The 26,278-nt window shown below is 43.2% G+C and overlaps 2 protein-coding genes across 2 annotated transcripts in view; one reads left to right on the forward strand and one right to left on the reverse strand.

Moving 5' to 3' along the window:
* The window catches only part of EXD3 (exonuclease 3'-5' domain containing 3), a 162,091-nt gene extending 135,846 nt beyond the window's left edge, over nucleotides 1–26,245 (reverse strand). Inside the window, exons 1-2 of the mRNA XM_075259987.1 lie at nucleotides 26,176–26,245; nucleotides 13,878–13,918 (exon numbers count right to left, since the gene is read on the reverse strand). The gene's annotated coding sequence lies outside the window, so the exon portion shown is untranslated. The remainder of the gene's footprint in view (nucleotides 1–13,877; nucleotides 13,919–26,175) is intronic.
* Nucleotides 1–26,278, forward strand: part of MGAT1 (alpha-1,3-mannosyl-glycoprotein 2-beta-N-acetylglucosaminyltransferase) — a 360,722-nt gene that overhangs the window by 69,911 nt on the left and 264,533 nt on the right. The window lies entirely within an intron of this gene.

A 26,278-nucleotide genomic window follows, 5' to 3' on the forward strand; every position in this document is an offset into this window, starting at 1 on the left:
CAGGAATACGTTGCAAAAGACGCCAGTAAAAATATTTACTGGAAAGTAATTTCACAGTCATCCCTGCAGAATGCGGACAAGAACTTCCGAAGAAATTTCTGCTAAGGTCCCGACCTCTGGAAGGAAGAAAAAAAGAAAAAATTAAAAGCTTAACCAGGTAGGGAATGTGTATTTTACGGATCACAGGGGAAAATCGCATCTGAAGCCGCCATATCCGGCCCATTTATCCAGGGCACAGGAAGTATCCTATGTAAGTAATGTGGGTAACGTAACGCAGCTGGTGCATGGCCAGTCCACTGCTCTGGGGAAATGGTCAGGAATCTGCTTTGGTTTTTTTTATACTCCATTTACACAATACATGTGAACTAGTTGCATCTGTCCTAAAGAGCGTTCACACACCACCCAAGGTCACTGGATCACAAATGGTTGCCATTTCAGTACCCTTAGTATTGTTACCCACCTTTCCACAGGCCCTGCATATAATAGAAATCTGAAATATTCAATATGTCAGTATTCACTGAGGTTCTGGAAGTCTTGTCATGATAGGGGGCGTTCACTCTAGCGTCAGTGTCCGACACTAATGTGTCCGTTACATTTTGCATTGATTTAATGGGACATTGTGCATTCTTTTACAGTCCGTGTCTGTCCTTAAGTGTCCGTTCACAAAGATGTCCGATTTTTCAAGTGGACAGCAAAAACCTACACGCTAGTGAGCGTTTTATGCTCTCCGTGGCGAAACTGTTTTTTTTAACCGGACACAGAGTCGGACATGCAGGACATAGTGTCCGGTTTTGCTGCGGACAGCATACAACGCTCACCGGTGCTCACGGCCGGACTCGGTCTGACATGCATGCAGAAGACGGACACCGAACGCTGGTGTGAACCCTGGCGTAACATGTAAATTATTGGGCAGTGCAGCATCCTTAGTAGCTACACTGTAGTGGGGTGGCAGGCTGGCCTCAGTCTTAGTTGGCTACTTCGTGCTAGGCCACGTTGCTATGAAAATATGTCAAGTATCGGGAAGCGTGGCGTCCTGTAGCTGCTACCTGATAGTTTACAGGTTACCTTAGCAATGTGGCCTAGCGCGAAGTAGCCAGCTAAGACTGAGGCCAGCCTACCGCCCAACAGACCAGTGGTTGGTACGTCATATGGGTCATTCACTTCCAGACTAGGGTATACGGTGACTTTGGTAACATCACACCAAGATTGCAAGTAATGATTGTAAATGTGAGCATGACAGCTCAAGAAGGCAACATAACAGTCACGAAAAAGCCAAACCCGAATGGATTCATGTTGCAAATTCCTACACATGACTTGCAAACGTACCAGCTAAAGATGCCAGGTAGCCATATCTGAAACACTGGCTTGCAAGCTACACACAACTGTTCTTCACACCCACAATAAAACAACAGAAGTCAATGCTATCTGTAGTAACAGGGACTCAAAAAAACACAGCAGGGACCACAGGACAGATGTCCTGCACCTCACACAGTGACATGAAAGTCTAAGGGGGGGGGGGGAGCTAGCATGGAGGTTCAATATTCTACATGACGCTGTTAGCCTTGCCTACATAAATGCCCTAACTGGGGAACTTTGAGCCGTTTGCTTAAGTACTGACACCCCCTCCCACATTGACACATCACACCAGGACAGAATCAAAAAGGATATGACCAATTTAACCAGACATGGGGAGGGGGGCGCGCAGGGCTTGCAAGAGCTTTGGATCCCTAATGCTATAGTCAGGCTTAAGAGTACAGAAAAGCTTTTCCGTACAGTTACATTATATCACCCTAGGTTCTGCCTACACAAACACCCCACTAAATGAATAAGGTCTGGGATGCCTACAGTCCACACACAGCCCCAGGCCGTGAGAGGCGCGTCAGACAGTTCATCAACAGTTCTGGGAATTGTAGTAAAATCTCACACAAACAATGGAAGAGAACGTAACACTGCCTGGAAAAGCGGAGTCAATTCGGGTCAAGTCTCCAGCAAGACAAAAACTAAAGCAAAAACAAGACTAGAAAAAAAAAATCCTAGGAAAGTGACACCGGCCCAAGATTATTCTCAGCTTTTCCCAGACTTATAGGGCTGGAATCCCTTTCTCCATACAGACACGGGACTGAGGGACTTTACAGACACATCCAGCACCTATCTTCAATATGACTACAAGTGTCTTCTTAAAGGGGACAGCAACCTTTTCGATGACAAGATGTTAAGACTGCTAGTACATTAAAAAGCGATTACCTAAGAAACCACACCAACCCCATAGACTATAATTACTACTTTTAGGGAAGGGGGTGTTCTGTGGACGGTCTGTCCTACCTGTTTTATGCCAGGAGGGGCCACCTGGTTTAGAAGGAGGCATGCATCGTGTCATAAATGAGGTGCACACTCCGCTGGTGCAGGGGATATGAAGACTATCATTGAAAAAAAACAGTCTCCATAAATCTGCCCTTGTACGTTCTGTTGGGTGCCACCAGTGTCACAGGACTGCATCATGGTTTCCATTTTTAACACACCACGACGCAGATGTGAACATACCGTAGTTTACCAAGGACTGCCTAGACTGGATACAGCAGTAGCAAACCATAGCATCTATATACAGGTTTCCAGCCTATGCATGTAAATAAAAGAGTTCCTATTCAATGGAAACAAGCAGAGATCTTGAGAATGGCGAGGAACTGAAGCACAGTACATAAGACACTTGCAGAACTTTTTATGACACAAGAGTTATAGATAAACCCCACTATATAAACTGCTCCATACACCGCAGCGGTCATCGCTCCAGATTGGCCAAAGTACAATAAATGGCGCCAACTCTTTCAAGCTACAGCCAAACAGATGCAGCTGCTGTATACACTCAGGAGAACACACCTTATACAGAAAGTACTAACTATATACAGATGTATCTACTTCTAGCCGGTATCCCATATCAAGAGCATCCCAAAACAGAAAGGGTTACAGCCAAACATGTCATCAAAAACACCAAATTATGTCTGATTTTTTTTAGCTATTCCCCTCCTGACCCAACGTCAGCCATGCTCGGGGGCCCCAGTCCTTGTGGGAGATGGGATAGCACTAGACATAAACTCATTGTGTTCGGCGAAGAGTCTTAAAACATCACAGATGGCTCAGAGCAGTGATCCCCAGGGGTCCCCGCTACAGACTAAACAGTGGGAGATATTAAAAACAGAAAATAACTAAACAGACTACCCCCCCATCTCACAGAAAGGGGGACATTACAGAAGCTGCGTGTGAATAGGATCTGCGCGAGCACAATGCTAACCACTGTATGGACAGCTAGGTAGTACCATGCCAGGCAGATGGTAAAGGGTAGACGATCTTATGTTCTGATTATTTTGTGCCAATTTTACTATTATTTGGCACTATACTTTTGCAACAGCCTGTACCACTGACGTTACAATCCAATTTTCAGTCTACAAAAGACACCAACGGGCACTCAGCTATTGTCAATGGTCTCATTGATTTTGTTCAGTACTTAAGATACCTCCATGGATGGAAACCAGGACTTCAGACAACCATATGAGACATCAGCCAAAACCAGACTTTTGTCCTTATGTATATTCAGTCCGTATGTCTGCAGAAGACAGATTGGGAGGCCGTGTCTGTAATGGCCCTTTGCAAATAAATGAATAAAAACCACACACACAACATTAGTACATGTAGTATTTTTCCATATATTAGTTTACACCCACAAGTGGGGTACTATGGTAATCCGGAGAACTTGCATAACAAATTGTGGGATGCGTTTTCTAGGGCTAAACGAAAATATTGGTAAAAAGAAATCAAATTTGAAAATTTCACCTCCATTTTGTATTAATTCCTGTTAAGCACTTATAGTGTTAAAATACTTGGTATATGTTGTTTTGGCTTATATAAGGGGTGCAGTTTTGAAAATGGGGTGATTTATGAGGGGTTTTAATAAAAGGGTCTTTCAAAACCCCTTCATAACTGGATTAGTCCCTTAAAAAATGGGTTTTGGAAATTTCTTGAAAATTTTGAATATTGTTGTTTCACTTGTAAACCTTCTAATGTCCGTAAAAAATAAAAGGGAGACTAAAGTTTGATGCCGACATAAAGCAGAGATCTGGGACATGAGATTTAGGATAGAATTTTGGCAGTCTGACTATCTGTATGCAATGCACATCATTTCAAACTTTATAAAATGCATATTTTTCAAAATTTCCACCAAATTTCCTATTTTTTCCTATCAGTATGTCTTTTTTGGAATATGGGATGGAAATCCATGCAAACACGGGGAGAACATACAAACTCCTTGCAGATGGTTTTTTGCCCTTGGCGGGATTTGAACACCAGGACTCCAGCGCTGCAAGGCTGCAGTGCTAACCACTGAGCCACCATGTGGCCCCTATTCTGTTTTTCTTTGATGCAAGAAACTTATTAGAAATATGGAATGATCAGCTGGGAAATAAAAACTTCCGCATCTACTAAAAAAAAATAAAAAAAGATATATAATAAGATAGGTGGATCTTAGAACGAGAAATCTTAGCAGAACCTGAGAAATCAATATGGTAGGCTCAGAGGATTGGTTATAACGTCTTCCCTGAAGGTATCAACATGAAGAAGCTGGTTGAGAGTTATAGTCCTACAGCTAATCAAAAGACCTGTTATCAACATGGAAGGATCTGCTAAAGCTGGGATCACGCAGATTTTTTTGGACTGGATTTTGACGCGGAGGCCGCCTCAGAATCCAGTCCAAAACACGGCTAGCCGAGACTGGATGCCGTTGCAGTGCATGTAGTGTACCGGCATCCCGCTCCGGATTAGGCCCATATGAATGGGCCTAGTTGGGAGGAGTGTCGCACCACAGACGCCCGTGGCATCCGCCTCAAGAAAGGGCATATCACTTCTTTTTTGGTTTGTTCCTGTTTGTAGAAGAAGGAACCCACTGGCGTTTTTGAGCCAGATTTTGACGCAGATTCCACGTCAAAATCTGGACCAAAACCCCCGTGTGAACCTGGCTTAAGAGTTCCACTTCTACATCAACACAGGAGACCTAAGATTTCAGCATGGCAGGATTTACTGGAACATAAAAGAATCTACTGAGAGTTATAATCCTGCGTCAAATCAAAAGATCTGATATCAACATGGAAGAATCCACTGAGAGTTCTGCAGAAGACACCAAAGATAAACATCATGGGATCTTCTGAGACTTATAGTTCTGCATCAACTCAAGAGGCCCCAAGTTGACTAGCTCTGGCTCAATATACAATGACGAAAAGAGCTGGAGTCAGGGGATTGTTCTTTGTACGAAGGGTTGTCTTGAGTCCATCCAACTGTGCATGACCCCTCCGCAGACGAGTCCAATAAGTTAAAAAACAAATTCCTCCCGGGGAAGAACTGGGGCCCCCTCCTCCGGTCCCCACATTTACAGGCCCTCGCAGATTGTATCTTTCCCTGGAAGACAAGAGAGCTGTTTTGGTGAACTCACAGCTCCCCACAGGGGGATATGTCTAGATCAATCCCATAAATCAGACAAAAAGAGATCTGCGGTTGGCGTAGAAAAAAGCATTTGCAGAAGAGCAAAAACCACACACACACAGCACGGAATTTAGATTAACCCCCGCACCATCACCCGTCTTCAAGGAAAAAGGGGTCCCACATCAGCCATGATCTGGGAAGGAGAAGTCAGCTTCTAATTATCTATCAAGATGAGACGGAGGACATAATGATAAAAACAACGAAGAGGAGAAATGATTTGTGCTCACATAAAAAGGAAACTGAATAAAACCACAGGCAAAATAAAGCAAAGGTTTCCAAATCCTGAAGGCCCCCGCGTCTGACTGATCAAAATCTCACCATCATGCAAATGCAGCTTAACCACCCTACAACGAAAACTTCTGCAACTTTCTATTAGACTTTACATTTCTCACAATCTGCTGTTAGGAAATGGAAATACACAGGTTTTTAGGCCTGATCTACACTGCTGCAGTTCGTTACAATGTATCAGTGTAGGAAAGGCCGCATAAAGAGATGCAACATGAAGCCCCTGGACCTAAAGGCAAAATCTATACCAGTCCCCTGAACTTTAAGGTACCATTTATAGCACTGGCCTCTACATGTTGGGGACTTTATGGGCTTACCACGCGGCCTGGGCCTGAGACTGCAACTGAACCCTTAATGTTGTGCCCCTGCTTGCTGCATGATCAAAACCCTCATGCAAACTAGACATACCCTCACCAGCCACTTTATTAGGTACACCATGCTAGTAACGGGTTGGACCCCCTTTTGCCTTCAGAACTGCCTCAATTCTTCGTGGCATAGATTCAACAAGGTGCTGGAAGCATTCCTCAGAGATTTTGGTCCATATTGACATGATGGCATCACACAGTTGCCGCAGATTTGTCGGCTGCACATCCATGATGTGAATCTCCCGTTCCACCACATCCCAAAGATGCTCTATTGGATTGAGATCTGGTGACTGTGGAGGCCATTGGAGATGGATGGGAAAAGAATCTGGGGGCAGAGATGGAGAGGACATGAATCTGGGGGCAGAGATGGAGAGGACATGAATCTGGGGGCAGAGATGGAGGGGACATGAAACTGGGGGCAGAGATGGAGAAGACATGAAACTGGGGGCAGAGATGGAGGGGACATGAAACTGGGGGCAGAGATGGAGGGGGACATGAAACTGGGGGCAGAGATGGAGGGGGGGACATATAATTTACGGGTTACGAGGATTATACTGTGTGCGGGCACATGAAAAATTAATGAGAATGGGCGGAGTCAACACAAAAGTGGACGGGGCTAAATTTGCCGCGGCGCGCTACACACGCCGCACATTTTGTCCCTCTTTCGGTTCTTCAAAAGTTGGTTGGTATGGCTAACCTGGTGCGACTACGTCAAATGTGGGCCTCAAACTCATGCACATTTTGACAAGAACCCCAAATGGCATGCCCCAATGCATATAATATTACAGAGCTGGTCTCCAACATATGGCACACTATGGGGCATGGCTAGGCAGCACACAGAGTCCCAGTCTCCCCAGAATATAGACTACAGCTCTTAGTATATGAGGCCTTAGAACGGTCAAGACAAGGGGAAGATTTCCCAGCAGATGCAATGTAATGTCAAACTGCTGGGCTGGGGCTGTGGGAGCACAAGTGGATCATTTTACTAGATACACTGTAACAAACTCTCAGCTGTGATAAGTATTCTGTATGCATGGGTTTTCTGCCCCAGAATGTTCATGGACATCAAGCAGAAGTGTATAAAATGGTAACCAGAGACACAGAGGGTCCTTGTCTATGAGGATGGCAGACAAGGAGTGCACACGATGACTTCTTCTTGGCTGTGACGGAGACAATTCTGCGTATAAATAGTTCACATTCATTTCTCCTGCAAGATCCCAGAAAATAATCTACGAAACTATTCGTCCGCAGATTCTCCACCAGGAGACAATGAAAAACAAAGGGGGAAAAAAAAAATGACGCGGCTCAGATCAGATATCACGCTCAAGAATCTGGACGGAAAAATAGTTTCCTTTCGAGTTATCTCATCCCAAAAGACGAAGTCATTGGCGAGAAATGATGTAGCGTTCACGCAGATGAAGATAATTGCACCGCAGATCGCTGCCATGTCACATTCCATTGCCGTAAGCAAGACTGAAGGATAATGTGGCGATACAGGGGTTAAACGCGGAGGAGACTTTGCTAAGTGTTGTACTGGAGGCAAAAAAATTACTTGGAAAATGCTCAGGGGAGGAAAGAAAATCATCAGGGGACAATTAGGGTTTTTGCTTTACAAACAGCGCCACCATTAACAATGTCTGCGGATGGTATTGCAGCTAAGATAAAATCAAGAGCAACACAATAAAATTACTTGGAAAATGCTCAGTGGAGGAAAAGAAAATCAGGGAGTAATTAGTATTTTGAGTTATTGCGCCACCCTCGTCAATGTCTGTGTCTGGTACTGCAGCTCAGATCAAGGGGGTTTTCTAAATTTGTCCATTCATCCACCTTCATTAAAAACTGTCTCATGTCTCATGCAGTATACCGCTACTGTACAGTGTCCGGCGCTATCCTGCATGTCTATATAGCAAGTCTGTATGGAACTGTGTTATTACCACAAAACTATAACTCCCAGCATACCATGACAGCCTCAAGTCTACAGGCATTACTAGACTAAGGTTAATCTGGAAGCCTCTTAGTTACAGTATTACCACCTAAAGTGCAGTTACCAGGACTGAAATAAATTTTGCTGTATGTAACGTGGGAGAACCGCAGTATAAACCCACAAGTGCACAATCAGAACATCAACATAAAGAATTTTTCATGATGAGAAGAGTTTACAGGCTTGGCTGTGCTTACAGAGAGCTGCAAATATTATCAGGCCTACACTGCCCTCTAGTGGTGAATTTACTGATAGCACCCCGACCACAAAAGTGGATACAGTGATGCATACATTACCTACAATAAATAAATACACAGTAGGAATCTAAGCGCTAGTTCACACGGCGTCCGCGGTGCGAGACTCCCTACTGATTAGGCCTATTTATTCGGGCCAAATCCGGAGCGGAATGCCATGACGAGATGCTGGTGCACTGCATCGGCATCCCGTCGTGGCTAGCGACGGCATCCATTTTACCTTAGAATGTAACAGAATATCGCATTGTTACAATAGGCAACATTTATTATAAACCAGTCAACATAGCAATGTACACAAATGTGTGCAAAACATCCAAAACAGGGGTAAAATGACAAAAAGTTATAGTCACACAGTGAAAAATTGGCTGTATGTTTTTTTTAATGGCTATATCATGGCTGCATTAATTCTACTATAAGTGAATGAGGCAATTCACATGACCAATATTTTGACAGTCTGTTTTAACAGATCCCTCCATACACTTCCCTGTGGAAATGGATGCCAATGGGTTACAAGATGGCGGCAAAATATATACATTATTCATGGGCGTTTTGCACCTTGGCCATGTGAATGTACAGTGGGGCAAAAAAGTATTTAGTCAGTCACCTATAGTGCAAGTTCCACCACTTAAAAAGATGAGAGGCGTCTGTAATTTACATCATAGGTAGACCTCAACTATGAGAGACAAAATGAGAAAACAAATCCAGAAAATCACATTGTCTGATTTTGTAAGAATTTATTTGCAAATTATGGTGGAAAATAAGTATTTGGTCAGTAACAAAATTTCATCTCAATACTTTGTTATATATCCTTTGTTGGCAATGACAGAGGTCAAACGTTTTCTGTAAGTCTTCACAAGGTTGGCACACACTGTTGTTGGTATGTTGGCCCATTCCTCCATGCAGATCTCCTCTAGAGCAGTGATGTTTTGGGGCTGTCGCTTGGCAACACGGACTTTCAACTCCCTCCAAAGGTTTTCTATAGGGTTGAGATCTGGAGACTGACTAGGCCACTCCAGGACCTTGAAATGCTTCTTACAAAGCCACTCCTTCGTTGCCCTGGCGGTGTGCTTTGGATCATTGTCATGTTGAAAGACCCAGCCATGTTTTATCTTCAATGCCCTTGCTGATGGAAGGAGGTTTGCACTCAAAAAAAGTTGTGTTTCTACCAAACAGTTGCAGTTTGGTTTCATCAGACCATAGGACATTCTCCCAATACTCTTCTGGATCATCCAAATGCTCTCTAGCAAACTTCAGAGGGGCCCGGACATGTACTGGCTTAAGCAGTGGGACACGTCTGGCACTGCAGGATCTGAGTCCCTGGCGGCGTAGTGGGTTACTGATGGTAGGCTTTGTTACATTGGTCCCAGTTCTCTCCAGTTCATTCACTAGGTCCTCCCGTGTGGTTCTGGGATTTTTGCTCACCGTTCTTGTGATCATTTTGACCCCATGGGGTGAGATTTTGCGTGGAGCCCCAGATCGAGGGAGATTATCAGTGGTCTTGTATGTCTTCCATTTTCTAATTATTGCTCCCACAGTTGATTTCTTCAATCCAAGCTGGTTGCCTATTGCAGATTCAGTCTTCCCAGCCTGGTGCAGGGCTACAATTTTGTTTCTGGTGTCCTTTGACAGCTCTTTGGTCTTCACCATAGTGGAGTTTGGAGTCTGACTGTTTGAGGGTGTGCACAGGTGTCTTTTTATACTGATAAGTTTAAACAGGAGCCATTACTACAGGTAATGAGTGGAGGAAAGAGGAGACTCTTAAAGAAGAAGTTACAGGTCTGTGAGAGCCAGAAATCTGGATTGTTTGTAGGTGACCAAATACTTATTTTCCACCATAATTTGAAAAAAAAATTCTTACAAAATCAGACAATGTGATTTTCTGTATTTGTTTTCTCATTTTGTCTCTCATAGTTGAGGTCTACCTATGATGTAAATTACAGACGCCTCTCATCTTTTTAAGTGGTGTAAATACTTTTTTGCCCCACTGTACCAAGAGCTGCTCAGTATGAATCAACATAAAAGTCACAAGTGTAACTAGCTCGGGTAAAAAAATATGGTAATAGCAAATAATAGCAGAGATACCAGGTATAGTACAGGACATAAATATACGAAGATCTATACGGTAATTGACTAGTACAGTATATAACCAGAGCTGCTCAATTAATAAACATAAGGATGACAGGTTCATACTCAGATTCAGATTCATACTGAGTAGCTCTTGGTATATATTGTATTCACTAACTATAGGCAGAGGTGCAGATAGATCGATATATTATAATAATTCTGTAAGTTTATGAACATTGTGCTACCTTTGCTTTCCCTTTATGCCTGTGTAGGAGCAGACTCCCTTCTTGTCTGTTGGTAATTATCCTTCCCAAGTTTTTAATAATTTCTAATAAAGTTTATGTTTTTATACTGCGAATTCCTCCCCATTTTTCAGTTTTGGCCATGTGAATGTAGCCTAAAAGTCTAGGCCTGAACAGTCTCTAGTATCCTCAGCTGGAAAAAGAAGGGGAGACGACAGGACTCATTAGCAAAATACTGTCCCTTAAGATTAAGGACCGATTCACACAATGGTTTTATAAAAACACATTGATGTCAATAGGTCTAGTCGCTTTTTTTCCCCAAAATTTTTTCACAGCAATAAAAACAACTGACATGCTCTATCTTTTCAGTATTTTGACCAAACAGAAATCAATGGATCTATTTTAGTGGACTGACGTCACTGGATTGGATAAAGGTGAGGACTAGATAAACCAACGGCAACCTCTACAGAATAAAGTAAGAATGATAGAAGTCATCTGGACAGCTAAACAATATTTTACAATTGAAGCCTTTGCTGAAACTTTGCTTTGCCAGTACTCCAGTTACAGCCAAAGCTGTATTCAGACAGCTACCTATATACCCTGGCACCCATAAAGAGACAAAGGAAAAAAGCACTATAAGGGCCTGTGTACACGGAGTTAATGCGCACGCATTTTAACATAATACACGTGGCATAGAATACATGTGTAAAAGTAACACTCCCATTGACTTCACATAGAGTTTACGCTCTGGTTATTCAGACACGTATACACGAGCGCTTCAAAACAGATCCCATTCACTTCAATGTGTGCCGACTTACGCGCGCTACACATTGAAATCAATGGGTTAAAAAGCCTTCCATTGATTTCAATGTGTAGCACGCATAAGCCAGCAAGTGGAAAATGACTGTGAAACACACACACACGCATTAGGTATCCTTGTGTCTGAAAGTGCCTGGTCTACTGAATATAGGGGATCTGCAGTGCTCCTGTTCCATCGGGAAGGGGTTAATAGGAGCACTGCAGATACCCTATAGTCAGCCAGGCTGAATTTGAAGTGGAGGAAAAAAAAAAAAAAAACAGTCCTCAAACTCAGGGAAGGGGCAGACAGACAACCAAAACACCCCTGCCCCTTTTCCAGCACCCAAAAACTCCGACCATTTTAATTTTTGAAATTTTCCAGTAGCTGCTGCATTTCCCCCCCTAGCCTTATACTCGAGTCAATAAGTTTTCCCAGTTTTTTGTGGTAAAATTAGGGGCCTCAGCTTATATTCGGGTCGGCTTATACTCGAGTCTATACAGTAATCCTGCTTGATGCAGATAGACAGGATGCCCAGGACATGCATCTGCACAGCACATGTTTGCATTGTGGGAGATGTAGAATTTACACTAAACACTGTGCAGCAGATGTAGAAGAATAATAGTGATGACTCCCACAATGCACCACATTACAGCATTAGTATAGCGTGACTACAGACAAACTTTCTCATTTACAACCTGAGTCTGAAAAGTCATCCAAATTCACAGCTGCATAAGTTGTCACAGAGTTGTATCAGAGCTCCTGTGTCAGCCAGACATGATCAAGACAAGTTCTCAGACTCGATGTTAAAAAAAAACAAACAAAAACAAACAAACAAAAAAACATTGATCTTGTTCGCTGACAGCAAACAGAGATGTTACAAATAAACTACAGTACTGCCTAAAGTGGGTACAACTGCAGCAAAAGCTCAGCTGTAAAACGGATTTGGTCTAGATGGATGGATTCTGATTATAATCTGTGGGGGAAATTTCTCAAATCAGTTTTGCTGGGGTCTGCGTTGGTGTAATCTGCGCAAAATTTGTCCAATGTTTGATAAATTAAATGCATTTAGAAGTCTGACACATTCTCTTTTTACGCCACCTGCTGGCCGGAGTGAATTTGTGACAATTTTTTCAAGCTTTTAAAGAGAACGTTTCATGTCCTCAGGTACGTGTGGTTTTATATACCACTAGTAAGCACACAGGACGCTGAATTCAGCGCCCTGTCGGCTTTCCAGTTATGTGCCCTGGGGCAAGAGATATCGGTGCCGTTACTGATGTCTGCCCACTGTCAGAAGGGCATTCCTGACAGTCTCACTGGGTAGTAAGAACACCCCCCTACAGTACCTGTCCAAAGTCCTGTACTGTTAGAGGGGGTGTTATTTACCGTCCAACGATGACGCTAAGCTGTGAAGAACTCCTCCCCTGACTGTAATCGTTCATAGACTAGTACTGGGGGACATTCTTTACAGTTTAGCGTTATCGGTGGGCAGTAAGGAACACCCCCTCTAACAGTACAGGACTATGGATGAGTACTGTGGGGGGGCATTCCTCAAAGCCCAGCTAGACTGTCAGGAACCCCCTTCAGACAGTGGGCAGAAATCGGTGCAGCATAATGGCACTGATATCTCCAGCCCTGGGACACATAACAGGAAAGCTGACAGCGCGTTGAATTCAGCGCAGTCGGCTTTCTAACGGTATATAAAACCACATGTGTCTGAGGACATGAAAGGTTCTCTTTAAAAAGTCGCAGCTAATAAATCCGGATTACAGACAGCTAGACAGGCTGACCACACTCACTTTCCCACTCACTTTTGTAAAGTGTAGTGAGTGGTGTATAAATCAAAAAGTATCTAATTCTTTACACAAATGAGTTAAAAAGTTGCAAATTCCTGTTTTGCAAGTTTTTTTTTTTATTATACCAGAATTCTAGAGACCAGGGTTTAATAAATTCCCTGCTATGTCTCTATTCACTGACTGCAAACAGTTCCATTAATCTAAGGCCTTATGCACATGGCTGAAGATCTACACTGATGACACGGTGTCCGTTTTTGCAGACATATGGCACTGATGCTGAAGACATACTGATCACACGGTCCACAAAAAAGATACAATGATTACTAGTTTGTGGACAGCAAAATACACACGGTCTTCTACAACCGGCCCAATATCAGCTGCTTCTCTGCCTTGCATTAGTTTGGACATTTGCTGTCTTTATATGGCTTGAGGTGGCACAAACTAAGATTTTGCTTCTACTACCATGTCATCTATTACTCGAGAACTACACGTACCAGAAAAAATGGAACAGCAGAGAGGGATTTACTAGAAAGCAAACAATGGGGAAGAAAACAAGACTAAAGGATCCTACCTGGATGTCCAATGCCAAATCCTCACTTTATTGAGCTTCACCTGGAAGAGAAACCATCAACCAATTACTATGCGATCACCCAGGAGAACAGAGATTATTAACGTGGTCTCCAGCAGCACAGAGCATTTCAGAACAGGACAGCACAGGTCTTGTGGGAGGCAGCGACCTGTCCATCAAGAGCAGTGTCATGAGAAGTATATAGTGTAAGCAGGGGCCCCCAGAAGAAAAAGTATTTTAGGAGAGCAATGTGCGGATCTTGTGGGAGGGTTCAGTGCCCACTGACAGAAACACATATGACAAGGGCAGTGTCACAAAAGGCAGAAGTAAGATCCCCAGCAGCACAAAGTATTTAAGTAGAATGTATTTATCAGGGTCAAGTAGATTCCCCAGCAGCATAGAGTATGTAAGGAGTGGTACAGTGGGTACGGAAAGTATTCAGACCCCTTTAAATTTTTGACTCTGTTTCATTGCAGTCATTTATTAAAATCAAAAAAGTTCATTTTATTTCTCATTAATGAACACTCACCACCCCACCTTGACAGCTCACAGCGCATGTCAGAGCAAATGAGAATCATGAGGTCAAAGGAACTGCCCAAGGAGCTCAGAGACAGAATTGTGGCAAGGCACAGATCTGGCCAAGGATACAAAACAATTTCTGCAGCCCTCAAGAGAAGTAAAGAAGAAGCCAAAAATCACTGTGGCTGAGCTCCAGAGATGCAGTAGGGAGATGGGAGAAAGTTCCACAAAGTCAACTATCACTGCAACCTCCACCAGTCGGGGCTTTATGGCAGAGTGGCCAGAAGGAAGCCTCTCCTCAGTGCAAGACATATGAAAGAGAGTTTGCCAAAAAACACATGAAGGACTCCCAGACTATGAGAAATAAGATTCTCTGGTCTGATGAGACGAAGATTGAACGTTTTGTGGTTAATTCTAAGCGGTATGTGTAGAGAAAACCAGGCCCTGCTAATTACCTGCCCAATCCAATAAGGATTCAGTAATGACTGGGTCTGTTCCACAGGATTGGCGAATAGCAAATGTGTTGCCAATTTTCAAAAAGGGGTGTAAAAGTGAACCTGGAAACTATAGGCCAGTAAGTTTAACTTCTGTGGTGGGTAAGATATTTGGGGCTTTCTAAGAGATGCCATCCTGGAGTATATCAATGTAAATAATCTTATAACACGCAATCAGCATGGGTTTATGAGGAATCGGTCCTATCAGACTAATCTGATCAGCTTCTATGAGGAGGTCAGTTCAAGACTGGACATGGGTAATGCAGTGGACGTGGTGTATGTGGAAATGGGTAATGCAGTGGACATGGTATATCTGGACATGGGTAATGCCATGGACGTGGTATATCTGGACACGGGTAATGCCGTGGACGTGGTATATCTGGACACGGGTAATGCGGTGGACGTGGTATATCTGGACATGGGTAATGCAGTGGACGTGGTGTATCTGGACATGGGTAATGCAGTAGACGTGGTGTATCTGGACTTTTCAAAGGCTTTTGATAATGTTCCACATAAATGGTTGGTATACAAAATGAGAATGTTGGGACTGGGGGAAAACATCTGCATTTGGGTTAGCAACTGGCTCACTGATAGGAAACAGAGGGTACTTGTTAATGGTAAATATTCAGACTGGGCCACAGTCACCAGTGGGGTGCTGCAGGGGTCAGTATTAGGTCCTCTCTTGTTTAATATCTTTATTAACCGGTTAAGGACCAGGCCCAAAAGTATGTTAAAGACCAGGCCTTTTTTTTCAAAACTGACATGTGTCACTTTAAATGGCAATAACTTTGAGACGGTTTAACTTACACAAATGATTTTGAGATTGTTTTTTTCGTAACACATTATACTTCATGTTAGTGGTAAATATTAATCAATATTTTTGTATTTATTTATAAAAAAAACTAGGAAATTTGGAAAAAATTGCAATTTTCAAAATGTGAAATTCTCTGCTTTTCAGGCAGATAGTCATACCACCCAAATACATGAATAAATATTATCTCCCATATCTCTGCTTTATATTGGCATCATCTTTTGATTGTCTTTTAATTTATTTTGGACGTTACAAGGCTTATAAGTGTAACAGCGATTTTCTAGATTTGCAAGAAAATTCTCCAAACCAATTTTTTAGGGACCGCTTCAGTTCTGTAAGGAATTATAAAGACCTATATAATAGAAACCCCCATAAATCACCCCATTTTCAAAACTACACCCCTCAAATTATTCAAAACAGCATTTGGGATGTTTGTTAACCCTTTAAGTTTTTCATAAGAATAAACATAATATGGAAGTGAAATTTAGACATTTCATTTTTTTTCATTAATACATTCATTTAGACCTAAAATTAACACATTCACAAAGGGTTAAAGGAGAAAATGCATCTCACATTTTGTTATGCAATTTCTCCCGTACACAGAAATACCCCACATGTGGGCGTAAACTGATTTTTGGGTACACAGCAGTGCATGGAAGGGAAGGAGCGACACTGGGTGTGTGAACAGCAGATTTTGCTGGAATAATTTTCAGGCACCATGCCTCATTTGCAGAGACCCTAGAGTACCAAAACAATGGAAACCCTCCAAAAGTGACCCCATTTTAGAATCTACACCCCTCACAGAATTCATCAAGGGGTATAGTCAGCATTTTGACCCTACAGTTATTCCACAGATTTTACTAACATTGGGATGTGTAAATGAAAAATTACTAAAATGTCACTTTATCCCCAAAGTTTTAATTTTCACAAGGGGATAAAGGAGTAAAAGCCCCCCACAGTTTGTTAAAAAATTTCTCCTGAACACGGCAATACCCCATGTGTGGCCATATTCTGCTGTATGGGTACATGGCGGGGCTTGGAATGGAAGGAGCGCTATTTGGCTTTTGGATGGCAGATTTTGCTGGAATAATTTTAGGTGCCATGTCGCATTAGCAGAGCCCCTAGAGTACCAATACAGTGGAAACCCCCTAAAAGTGACCCCATTTTGGAAACTACACCCCCCAAAGAACATATGAAAGGGTATAGTGAGCATTTTGACCCTACAGCTGTTTCACAGATTTTATTAACATTGGGGCATGAAAATGAAAAATTACTTTTTTTCCAATAAACTGTCAATTTAGCCCCAAATTTTTCATTTTCACAAGAGGATAAAGGGGAAAAAGCTCCATAAAGTTCGTTAAACAATTTCTCCTGAACACAGAAATGCCCCATATGTGGCCATAATCTGCTGTATGGGAACATGGTGGGGCTCAGAATGGAAAGCGCTATTTTAATTTTGAAGGACAGATTTTGCTGGAATATTTTTCAAGTCCCATGTCGCATTTGCAGAGCCCCTAAAGTATCAATATAGTGGAAACCCCCTAAAAGTGACCCCATTTTGGAAACTACACCACTCATAGAATTTATCTAGGGGTAGAGTGAGCATTTTGGCCTCACAGCTGTTTCACAGATTTTATTAACATTGGGGCGTAAAAATGAAAAATTACTTTTTTTTCACAATGTATCGTCCATTTAGCGCCATATTTTTAATTTTGCAAGTAGTTAAAAAATTAAAAGCCCCCCACAGTTTGTTACAAAATTTCTCCTGAACACGGCAATACCCCATATGTGGCCATAATCTGCTGTATGGGTACATGGTGAGGCTCAGAATGGAAAGAGAGGTATTTGGATTTTGGAGGGCAGATGTGGCTGGAATAGTTTTGAGGTGCCATGTTGCATTTGCTGAGCCCCTACAGTACCAATACAATGGAAACCCCTCAAAAGTGACCCCATTTTATAAACTACACCTGTCATGGAATGAATCAAGGGGTATTATCATTTTGTGCCTAAAATGCTTCCAAAAAATGAATGTCCAAAATGAAAATTGAAATTTTGAAAGAAATATGCCATTTCGGTGCCCAATACGTTGCACCCACTTTGTGTTGTCAGAGACCTGCACTCCTAAAACTATTAAGGGGCCATCCCGAGGGGCAAAAAAATATATATGTGTCTGCTTGGGCACACAGCAGGGCTCAGAAGGGAAGGAGCACTGCGCTTTTTAGCTTTTGGGGTACAGATTTAGAGGGACTTTCTGGGGGCCATGTTCCTTTTGGAGAGACCTGGAGGTAACTGTAAACCCCATTTTGTAGGGGCAAGTTTAGGGTCTCTGCAAAAGTGTCATGGCATCCAAAAACCAAACCATCTGTGCTCCATAAACCCAATAACCCTTCTGTGTCCGTCTGTGCCCTAATATCAGTTTATAACCACTTATGACATTACGTACGTTATCCCGGGTACACCAGTGTCATACATGTGCCCTAATATCAGTTTATACCCACATATGACATTACGTCCGTTATCCCGGGTACACCAGTGTCATACATGTGTCATAAACTGTAGTTTGGGCGCACAGCAGGGCGCAGAAGGGAAGGAGCGCTATTTTGGTTTCTGGACGTCACTTTTGCAAAGCCCCTGAATTGTCAATAAAGTGGAATCCGCAGACATGTCACCCTATTTTGGACACTAGCCCACTGATGGGATTTATCAAGTGGCGTAGCGAGAATTTTTAACCCTTGAGTGTTGCATTTATTTAGTTTCCAGAAATGAAATCGCAACTGATAATGAGAAGTTAAAAATGAAAAATTTCAAGAGATTCGCCATTTCAGTGCCCGATATGTTGTGCCCAACTTATGTCATCAGAGACACTCCAAAAACTGGTAAGCGGGTGGTATCCCGGGCACAACAGCTTTCAGAGCGTTCATCTCTGATACAAGTCAGGCACAATATATTACGCACAGAAATGATGTATTCCTGGAAAAATGGTCATTTTCACCTCTCACAATCAGCTTCGTATTCATTTATGGATAATAAGTTATAGCAAAACTTGGGGGCTAAAAATGCTCTCTGTACCCCTGGATAAATCCTTCAGGGGTGTAGTTTCCAAAATAGGGTCTCATATCAGGGGATTCCACTTTACTGGCGTTTCAGCTGTGCAAAAGTGTCATGGCATCCAAAAACCAAACCGTCTGTGCTCCAAAAACCCAATAACCCTTCTTCCCTTCTGTGTCTGGCTGTGCCCTAATATCAGTTTATTCCCACATATGACATTACGTCCGTTATCCCGGGTACACCAGTGTCATACATGTGTCATACATGTGTCATAAACTGCAGTTTGGGCGCACAGCAGGGCGCAGAAGGGAAGGAGCGCGATGAGGCTTTTGGAGTACAGATTCAGATGTTTGGTATCTGGACGCCATGTCATGTTTGTAGAGCCTGTAAGGTACCAGAAAAGTGGATTCCCCAAAGGAGTGACCCCATTTTGAAAACTGCACCCCTCAAAGAATTTCTCAGGGGGTGTAGTGAGTATTAGTATCCCGGACGTGACTGCACAGTGGATGGCGAAGAGGGAGTATATAAGCTGTGCGGAGGACATTGCAGACACCAAATTCCCTACTATGTCCCAGTAGCTCCTATGATTGGGGGAGTCACTCTGGGGGTCACTTCTGGTGTCTGTTCCCTCATAAGCTGTAAATCTGGGGTGTCCACTGATATTCGCTCACACTGCTTATACATTCCCTTCCTGACGCCGCCAGTTGTATTCTAATAATTTGGCGATTTTGGTTTTTTTTGTCTTCACATTGGTAGATGCTATATTTTCTTTATTCTTTTGGTGACGTGGCCATATAAGGGCTTGTTGTTTGCGGGATGTGATGTATTTTGTAATGACACCATTTTTGGGTGCCTACAACATACTGAATACATTTTATTAACTCTTTCTTGCTGGATTTAAAAAAAAAATAAAAAATCAATCCTGGCATTGAGTTGTACCCTTTAAATTTTGCGCCACGCAGCGTACAGTATAAGTAACATGTAGCCTTTATTCTGCGGGTCGGTACGGTTACGGCGATACCTCATTTATAGTATTTTTTTATGCGATACTAATTCTGCAGAACAAAAACACATTTGGGGACATAAATCAGTGATTTTTGCATCGCCATCTTCTGAGAGGCGTAACATTTTTATTTTTCGGTTGACAGTGTTGGTTGAGGGCTTATTTTTTGCGGGACAACCTGCGCTTTTTATTGGTACTGTTGTGGGGTGCATATGATTTTTTGATCACTTTTTATAGCATATTTTGTAAGGTGATATGGTGAAAAATCATTACTTCTGGCGGGTTTTTTCCGTTTTTTTTTTCAGCTGTACACCATATACATTAAATATTATTTCAGTTTTATTGTACAGGTTGTTACGGACGCGGCGATACCAAATTTGCATTGTTTTTATTAATTTTTAGTACTTTTTTTATATAATTCATTTTGTATAGAGAAAAAGGGATTTTTGGGCTTTATAACTTTATTACTTTTTTCATACACTTTATTTTTTTTTAACTTTTTCATGTGTCCATTTAGGACACTTGAATCAGTTGATGCTTTGATGAAAGCACCAACTGATTCTGTATAGTAGCTTGCAAGACACGAGCAGGACATGAGCCTGCTCGTGTCCTGTAAGCTGCAGAGGAAGTGAGCTGCATCGCTCACTTCCTCCATCGGTCGGCAGGATCAACCAGGTATGTGGGGCTCCGGTAGTCTGGGGTCACTGGCCAGACCCCAGACTACCTTCTACTGACATCGGCACCCCCCGATCTCGCCGCGGGGGGTGCCGATCAGCTTCAATCTTCGGCGGATCCCTTTCGATCGCGCCGTGATGTTTCACGGCAGGATCGAAAGGGTTAAAACGTTCAGTCGGAACTGAGTCCGACTGAACGTTGTTGAGGGGGTGGTTAGGTGTCAGTAACACCTAACTCCTGCCCTCCCCCCGCCCCACCCCCTGCCTAGTGAGTCTCTGAAGACCGGCCGTAAATTTACTATCGGCTGGTCTTAGAGACCAGGACTGCTGGCCGTAAATTTACGGCCAGCGGTCCTTAACCGGTTAATGACCTGGTAGAGGGTTTACAAAGCAGGGTGTCCATATTGCAGATGACACTAAACTTTGTAGGGTAATTAATAATGAGGAGGATAGTAGAATATTACAAGGGGATCTAAGGAAACTGGAAGAATGGGCGGAGACTTGGCAAATGAAGTTTAATGTTGACCAATGTAAGGTAATGCACTTTGGGCGACGTAATAAAATGTATGACTATGTACTTAATAGTAAATTACTGGGTAAGACTGCCAGCGAAAAAGACTTAGGGATTTTGGTGGACAGCAAGCTTACCTTTAGTGACCAGTGCCAGGCAGCTGCTGCCAAAGCAAATACCATTAAGGGATGCATCAAAAGAGATATAGATTCTCATGACAAGAACATATGAATGCCTCTATACAAATCACTGGTACGGCCACACTTAGAATATTGAGCGCAATTTTGGGCCCCAATATACAAGAAAGACATAAGTGAACTTGAAAAAGTGCAAAGACGGGCAACCAAAATGATTAGGGAAATGGGTGGACTGGAGTACAACGAGAGGTTAACAAACTTGGGGTTATTCAGCTTAGAGAAAAGACGTCTACGAGGAGATCTAATAACAATGTACAAATACATGAAGGGACAATACAAAGAACTTTCTAAGGATATTTTTACTCCTCGACCAGTGACAGTGACAAGAGGACATCCTCTACGTCTGCAAGAGAGAAGGTTTCACCAGAAACATAGAAGGGGATTCTTCACAGTAAGAACAGCGAGGCTCTGGAACTCTCTGCCCCAGGAAGTGGTGATGGCGGATTCACTGAACAAGTTCAAAGAGACCTGGATGCCTTTCTTGAAGAGAAAAATATAACAGGTTATGGACTCTAGATTTTAAGGACACGTTGATCCAGGGTTTTTATGCTGACTGCCAGATTTGGAGTCAGGAAGGAATTTTTTCCCCTGAAATGGGGCAATTGGCACGAGCCTCCTGGGGTTTTTTGCCTTTCTCTGGATCAACACTGTAGGGGATTGTAGGGTTATAGGTTGGACTTGATGGACTGATGTCTTTATCCAACCTCATCTACTATGTAACTATGTAATACAATCCCAACAGTGAAACATGGTGGTGGCAGCATCACGTTATGGGGGTGTTTTTCAGCTGCAGGGGCAGGACGACTGGTTGCAATTGAAGGAAAGATGAATGTGGCCAAGTACAGAGATATCCTGGAAGAAAACCCTTCCAGAGTGCTGTGGACCTCAGACTAGGCCGAAGGTTCACCTTCCAACAAGACAATAGCCATAAGCACACAACTAAAATAACAGCGTTTTTTGTTTTTTTTATGTAGATTGTGAGCCCTACATAGAGCTCACAATGTACATTTTTCCCTATAAGTATGTCTTTGGAATATGGGATGGAAATCCATGCAAACACGGGGAGAACATACAAACTCCTTGCAGATGGTTTTTTGCCCTTGGCAGGATTTGAACACCAGGACTCCAGCGCTGCAAGGCTGCAGTGCTAACCACTGAGCCACCGTGTGGCCCCTGCTTTGGAACGACTCTGTGACCATTTTGGACTGGTCCAGCCAGAGCCCTGACCTCAACCCAATTGAGCATCTCTGGAGAAACCTGAAAATGGCTGTCCACCAACGTTCACCATCCAACCTGTTGGAACTGGAGAAGATCTGCAAGGAAGAATGGCAGAGGATCCCCAAATCCAGAAGTGAAAAACTTGTTGCATCATTCCTAAGAAAACTCATGACTGTACTAGCTCAAAAGGGTGCAATACTGCGCAAAGGGTCTGAATACTTATGACCACGTTATATTTCAATTTTTCTTTTTTTAATAAACTGAGTGTACATTAATGAGGAATTAAATGAACTTTTTTGATTTTATCAAATGGCTGCAATGAAACAAAGAGTGAAAAATTTAAAGGGGTCTGAATATTTTCCGTACCCACTGTAAGCATACTGATAAGGCTTATGTGACAGGAGCTGTATACTGGGTAGTATACATTGGAAGTAGGGTCCTCCAGCAGCACAGAGTATTTAAGTTGAGGAAAAGACTATGTGACAAGAGCAGAGTACTGGTCAGTATAATGCAGCACTAGGGTTTTGCAGCAGCTAAGCATGTAAGATCAAGGCTTATGTGACAGGAGCTGTATATCTGGTATTATAAAATGAAAGAAGAAAACCCCAGGAGGACAGAGCGTTTCAGGAGAGTAATGTGCTGATATTGTGGGTAGCGGCAGTGACTGGTCCACCTATGGAGTGGAGATGTATATGACAGGTCCAGCGTCACAAAAGAGATCTAGAAAAAGCAAGTTGTCTAGCAGCACAGAGAATTTAAGAAGTGGGGTGTACTGTTGTTAGCAAGGAAAATACTGTATAAGACAGGAGACCCAGCAGCACAGAGTATGTAAGGAGAAGGCTGTATGTGACAGGAGCAGTATAACGTAGAAGCAAGGTTTCCCAGCAAAGGCATATACACTCACCGGCCACTTTATTAGGTACACCATGCTAGTAATGGGTTGGACCCCCTTTTGCCTTCAGAACTGCCTCAATTCTTCGTGGCATAGATTCAACAAGGTGCTGGAAGCATTCCTCAGAGATTTTGGTCCATATTGACATGATGGCATCACACAGTTGCCGCAGATTTGTCGGCTGCACATCCATGATGCGAATCTCCCGTTCCACCACATCCCAAAGATGCTCTATTGGATTGAGATCTGGTGACTGTGGAGGCCATTGGAGTACAGTGAACTCATTGTCATGTTCAAGAAACCAGTCTGAGATGATTCCAGCTTTATGACATGGCATTGCATTATCCTGCTGAAAGTAGCCATCAGATGTTGGGTACATTGTGGTCATAAAGGGATGGACATGGTCAGCAACAATACTCAGGTAGGCTTTGGCATTGCAACGATGCTCAATTGGTACCAAGGGGCCCAAAGAGTGCCAAGAAAATATTCCCCACACCATGACACCACCACCACCAGCCTGAACCGTTGATACAAGGCAGGATGGATCCATGCTTTCATGTTGTTGACGCCAAATTCTGACCCTACCATCCGAATGTCGCAGCAGAAATCGAGACTCATCAGACCAGGCAACGTTTTTCCAATCTTCAATTGTCCAATTTCGATGAGCTTGTGCAAAGTGTAGCCTCAGTTTCCTGTTCTTAGCTGAAAGGAGTGGCACCCGGTGTGGTCTTCTGCTGCTGTAGCCCATCTGCCTCAAAGTTCGACGTACTGTGCGTTCAGAGATGCTCTTCTGGCTACCTTGGTTGTAACGGGTGGCTATTTGAGTCACTGTTGCCTTTCTATCAGCTCGAAACAGTCTGGCCATTCTCCTCTGACCTCTGGCATCAACAACGCATTTCCGCCCACAGAACTGCCGCTCACTGGATGTTTTTTCTTTTTCGGACCATTCTCTGTAAACCCTAGAGATGGTTGTGCGTGAAAATCCCAGTAGATCAGCAGTTTCTGAAATACTCAGACCAGCCCTTCTGGCACCAACAACCATGCCACGTTCAAAGGCACTCAAATCACCTTTCTTCCCCATACTGATGCTCGGTTTGAACTGCAGGAGATTGTCTTGACCATGTCTACATGCCTAAATGCACTGAGTTGCCGCCATGTGATTGGCTGATTAGAAATTAAGTGTTAACGAGCAGTTGGACAGGTGTACCTAATAAAGTGGCCGGTGAGTGTACATATAATGGTAAAGACTGGATACTGTACATGTACCAGGTAAGTGTCAGCACGTGAGGTGTATATTTGAAACAGGGTCTTCCGGCAGCACATAGTATGTCAGGAGGTGAGTGCGCCGATTTTGGGCAATGACCAATCCACTTTTGTGCCATATTATTGAGGATGTAGGTGACAGGGACAGTGTTAATACGGTAGTAAAAGTAGGGTCCAGCAGCACAGAGTATTTAAAGAGGACCTTTCATGACTTTGGGCACAGGCAGCTCTATATACTGCTGGAAAGCCGACAGTGTGCTGAATTCAGTGCACTGTCGGCTTTCCCGATCTGTGCCCGGGTAAAGAGCTATGGGTCCCGGTACCGTAGCGCTTTACAGTCATAAGTGTTTCTGACAGTCAGTCAGGTACGTCCTTCTTCACAGCAGCGCCTATCACGCTGTACAGTGCGAGTGGGGAGGAACGCCCCCTCCCTCTGCTCACAGTGCTCGTTTATGGCGAGTATTATCAGGAGGGGAGGGAGCGTTCCTGCCCGCTCACACTGTACAGCGCTATAGGCGCTGCTGGGCAGAAGGACGTACCTGACTGACAGAAACGCCCTTGTGACTATAAAAAGCTACGGTACCGGGACCGATAGCGCTTTACCCGGAGCACAGATCGGGAAAGCCGACAGTGCGCTGAATTCATATATAAGTATATAGAACTGCATGTGCCCCAAACCATGAAAGGTCCTCTTTAAAAAGAGAAACATTGTTAGTGTCATGACACGTGAAGAGCAAAGAAGCCACGCTTTGATATGACCATTACAACTCTGATAAGAGGTGACACCCAGCTTTCCCAGACCATTGAACAAAAACCACTGAGGAGACACAAATATTTGCCTCTTGGAGTTTAGAAAAGCTGGGTGACAACCACCATGGCCAAAACAACTTCTAAAGTAGGCAACACACAGTTGTTAACAAGTAAAATACTGTATAAGACAGGAGACCCAGCAGCACAGAGTATGTAAGGAGAAGGCTGTATGTGACAGGATCCCAGGCTCCCGAACAGAAAACATTGCGGGAGTAGTTGCCTGTTGCGGTTTGGGAAAGCTGGGTGATAATATTTGTGGAAGCTGTAATAGCAGCAATATTGAGCTTCACCCAACTTCTCCACACACATGCAACAAAACAGCACAATATCAATGGGTTTTTTGGATGTTAGATGGAAATGTCCCTACATAGGAAAGGTTGTATGTCCAATATAACCCCTCAGGACTCTAAGACTTGCTTCAAGTGTCCATTACCATGCCTATTACACCTGAGGACAAGAGCTGAGGACACAAAAAAGGAAAATCTGAGGTAAAACATTGAGAAAAACAGCGAATCTGAGGTAAAACATTGAGAAAAACAGCGAATCTGAGGTAAAACATTGAGAAAAACAGCGAATCTGAGGTAAAACATTGAGAAAAACAGCGAATCTGAGGTAAAACATTGAGAAAAACAGCGAATCTGAGGTAAAACATTGAGAAAAACAGCGAATCTGAGGTAAAACATTGAGAAAAACAGCGAATCTGAGGTAAAACAACCACATCCTGGTCTGCATATGCAGGAAGTAGCTCAGAGCAGCTGTCTCCTCGTCATATTAATACTCAGGTATTCCTTCCTATCCTTCTCCTGCCCTCTATAGACTTCAGGGGCCCCAGTACAGTGCACCACTCCGTCATATACTCACCTTATACCTAACTCGCCTCCTTCGGCTGCACTATGGAGAAGCCAAACACGTTTTTCCTCACCCGGAACCCTTCTCACACGCTCGATGTGCGGCCCGGACTCTT

The sequence above is a fragment of the Leptodactylus fuscus genome, chromosome 11 (assembly GCF_031893055.1).
Source record: "Leptodactylus fuscus isolate aLepFus1 chromosome 11, aLepFus1.hap2, whole genome shotgun sequence".
NCBI lineage: Eukaryota > Metazoa > Chordata > Amphibia > Anura > Leptodactylidae > Leptodactylus > Leptodactylus fuscus.